Genomic DNA, 4,369 nt, shown 5'->3' with positions numbered 1-4,369 from the left:
TATTTGAAACATATATTGCAGGGCCATACCTATATAAAGTATATAAATTAGGGCTGTCAAACGATTAAAATGTTTAATCACAGCTTAAAAATTCATTAATCATGATTAATCACCATTCAAACTATGTCCAAAATATGCCATTTCTTTATGTATATTGTTGTGGGAATGGAAAGATAAATGAAAGAAGGCGGATATATCCATTTAACATACAGTATCTATGTTTATTATAACATTTTACTGCGTGTCAAAATGAAAGACAGCCCACACACCTATCAATCATCAAACCGTGGGGTCTTAATTCATTACGTGTTGATTTCTATCAACGGGGGAGTACTTCAGGAAAGTCGACAGGGGGGGGGCTAGTGGAGTACTTCGTGACCACAGAGTGTGAACGTTGTGATCATCTGTTTTAGCGCAGTTCTCCAGTGAAGGGGGGGGAGTTTCCCTCCGCAGCCGGTTGGCGTATTTTTGGCACAATTCCGTTGTACAGACCGACGTTAACAGCAGCCCTGTCTGTGCACACGAAGACCGACTCTGTCGTCCGGTGATCTAACCGCCTTCTGGTAAAGCTTCACAAGTACGTCGGTACGCAAATGCGCTTTGTGACACAAGTGACGGTACGCATTTCAGATTACGCACATAACCTGCGTACCAGTTATGTGCACCCCTGTACTACAGCAAAAGTATTCTCCGTCGGGACTTCCTGCAACAACACCACGCCGTTATCTTGATTCTGATTGGCCAGAAGACATTATCAAATATGTTCTATTGAGAAGACGATCACTACGTGACAAAAGTTTTCAAAACCGTTTCTGGTCTTCGGTATTTCCAGACAAGTGGCTACTGAAATCAATCTTACTAACTGCTGTCTGTGCAATTTACTCCGCGAGTTGGCAGACTTTATTTTGCTTACTTTAACATCATTTTTCATGGTGGGGCTAAGCCATTTCTTGGTATGGATGTATCCTACCCCAGCCATACCCTGGCGCTGCCACTGGTGGGATATATGGGGCGGGCCATTTTGCACATGTGTTAAATATTTTAACGGAATTAATTCAAAAAATGAATTACCGCCGTTAACGCGATAATTTTGACAGCATTAATATAAATATTTTTTCAAAATACCAAACAGATCCTGCATTTTAGCCATGCCTCATTTCACTCTATTTGCTCTTTCCAGCCCTGCAGGGGGCTGATTCTGTGAGCTGCAACTGACGATGCTCCCCTGCAGGAGAGGGGAGTTGGCAGTTACTTTGGCATTAGGGCAGGGATATCTAGATACTTTCCAAGGTTTGACATAATGAATTGTGCTACTTTTAAAGCAAGCAACGATGTTTTCAAATCTGTAATCAAAAAGTTCCTCAAAAACACTATCGAAGCAGTTCCTGCCGTTGCTACGTTAGTTCAAACAGTAACAACGGACTATTTTTCTTAGCGGATGCATGTCAATTTAAATCAATACAGCTATTTTCTAAATCCATAAAAGCATTTCAATTAATATTGGGAGTCATGTCGTTACTTTGTTGAGAATGTGGCCATGTAATAAGCGGGATAATGTAATCTTACATATGATTATATAGTCATTATTCATTTGTTTTAAAGCAGGAGGCGCAAACGCTTGCCTCGGGGAGGGAGAAAAAGAGCCATAGCGGAGAATAAACAGAAGGGCAACCATGGCAACCATGCAAGGGAAGTCTTCTTCGCTGCTTTTGTGGCAGACTATAGCGCCACTTACAGGCCTGGCATATGTACTACAGCGTCTCCAGCGCTTTCGAGCAGCAATGGCCGGCCGTGGCCCAACCTCTTATTCCCCTGATAGGTGGATAATTGACCAATAGCCGTAACACCACTTTACTGACGTCAGTAAAGTGTTCAAATCTGGATCAGTCTGTATCAGATCCATTGCAGCCCCTTTTTTAGAGATTTGGGTATGGAGGAAAATAGAGAGGGTTGTGTTTTCTGACACTTGGTGAGTTCCCTGGAACACCGGGGACACATATTCATGTACAAAAGTGCATTTTGCATGATAGGTCCCCTTTCAATTTCACTTTGAATGCTTGGATATTCTCAATGGGCGAATACCATTTTTTTATAATACAAAAATTACACCGAAGCTTTCTCAGAGCGGGCCAATGCGTAAACTGGGCGGGCCTGGCCTATGGTGGCTACGCCACTGTTTTGTTTATTCAGCTCGTCAGTCGGGCAGTTAATAACAGTGTGCCATGTCTGTATTGTGTTTACAGTTTCACCAATGCATTAAACTTCAGTAAACTGACATCTGTGCCGGAGTTTCTTTGAAAGTGTTTAACTGGATGGATAGCTAGCTCGGTGATAGTGAGACCTTCACAGCGACACAGAGGATGAAGACTTCAGTGGATAAATGTGACTTATACACCGAAGCGACTTATATGGTTTTTTTCTCTTAACGACACGTTTTTTGACAAGAGCGACTTATACTCAGGTGTGTCTGGAAAATACGTCATGATAACAGGCGTGAAACTGAAGTTCAGCTTCATGGTACACATGTGTTATGTGTTATAACTAAATAATTGAAAAATATTCATTGTTACATCTTCAGGGGCAGAACGTAGACAGGGAGAGAAAAGAGAAGAGAACAATGAAAAGGCCTCAAAATATTGAGAGCTTTTTCACTTCTAAGAAAATAAAAGTGAAAGCCAAAGTAGGGAACAGAGAAGGAGAGAGACAGGAGCAACAAAATGAGCAATAGTCCTTGTCATCTTCTGCAAATCAAGGTATGTGTATCAGTGCATTTAGAGAAAGGGAGGTTTAAACATGTAGCATAAGAGGTTTAACTACTAAATACAACATCACAATGGCAGCCAACCTGCATTTATTTCAATTTGGATAAATATTTTTGAATGATGTGTTGAATTTGTATTTCTTTCTTGTGTTAATTCTAGGGCTGTCAGTCGATTAACATATTTAATCGCGATTAATCGCATGATTGTCCGTAGTTAATCGCGATTAATCACACTTTATCTGTTCTAAATGTACCTTAGAGGGATATTTTTCAAGTTTTTAATACAAATATGACAAATATGCATTATGCAAAGGTTTGTTTATTATCATTTGAACAACACACACACACAGACAAATATTAAACACAACAACCTCTGAACATTACAAATATTCGCCTCAATTCAACCTGGAACCTCTCCCATACAATACAATAATACAATACAAAGTGTGTGCGTCTGTGTGTGTGAGAGAGAAAAACATGGCTGCAACGCGTGAGTGGTGAGATGAACTCGCTCACCTTTTTTAACATCTAAGCTCACATTTGTAAGTGCCATCATTATTGCAGTGGGGATATAAGATGCACTGGACGCTTCTGGTACACAATGTGTCTCGTTACCACTCTAAGATTGGCCTTTAAACAAGCCCTGAACAGCGGGCGCATGTCTGTCTGTGTGGTCACTCTCACCCAACCATGTCTACTTCTTTGCACTGAGCCAGTTGCTCAGACAGCAATGTAAACAGACAAGCCTGTTTACATTGTCGGATGACAGGGCAGCTCGCTTCTTCTGAACAACATGCCCAGACAATGAAAACAATCTCTCACAGGGTACGGATGTAGCAGGTGTTGCCAAGTACTTGCGTACAAGGCTGGCCATCTTGCTGTGGGCCCCTTCATGTTTGGACCACCACTGTTGAGGACAGTCCTCCAGGGCAATAGTAGGCTCTGCCTTGTAGTGCTCCACACAGGTCTCAATACAGTCCTCCTCCTCATCAGACGAAGACTCTGGGGCAACCATGAGAGCTAATCTCTTTTTAGGTGGCTCAGATGTCGCTGGTCGTTCTGGTTGTTCCGGCTGTGCAGGCCTCTCCCCCCTGAGTAAGGCAGTGATCAAACGCCACACCTCAGCCCTGTCAGGTCTGGACAGACACTTCAGGTCCTTAAACCTAGGATCCAGCGCTGTCGCAACTCTCAGCCATGCAATGTTTGTTTTGTCCTTGCCTTTCTCCATGTCTGTTCTGAAGGTCTGCTTGAATGTCACCATGTAGGCTGGGTCATCCTCCGTGGTCTCCATCACTCTCGATAGATGACACAAAGCAGGCAGCACCACTCTTTCTTTTGACCACTTGCAATTTGCTTTTGTTCGAGCTCTGCTGCTGCCGTTGAACGGACTGTCCTGGAGAGACACTGTGATGGATCGTTGTAGACTATGTGCAGCGCAAGGCATATGCTCGAACGGGAGCTGCCTGGACGCTGCAATCATGTTGTGTGCGCTATCCGTGGTGAGTGTGCTGACTTTTGGTACAATGTCCCACTGTCTGGCTACCTGCATAAAGTGCTCGGCGCAGTTGTCTGCGAAATGCCGCTCCTCTGTCTTCATAACAGTCAGGG

Source organism: Gymnodraco acuticeps, unplaced genomic scaffold (genome assembly GCF_902827175.1).
Source record: "Gymnodraco acuticeps unplaced genomic scaffold, fGymAcu1.1, whole genome shotgun sequence".
NCBI lineage: Eukaryota > Metazoa > Chordata > Actinopteri > Perciformes > Bathydraconidae > Gymnodraco > Gymnodraco acuticeps.
The sequence above is the reverse complement of the archived record's forward strand: the minus strand, read 5'-3'. Positions refer to the sequence as shown.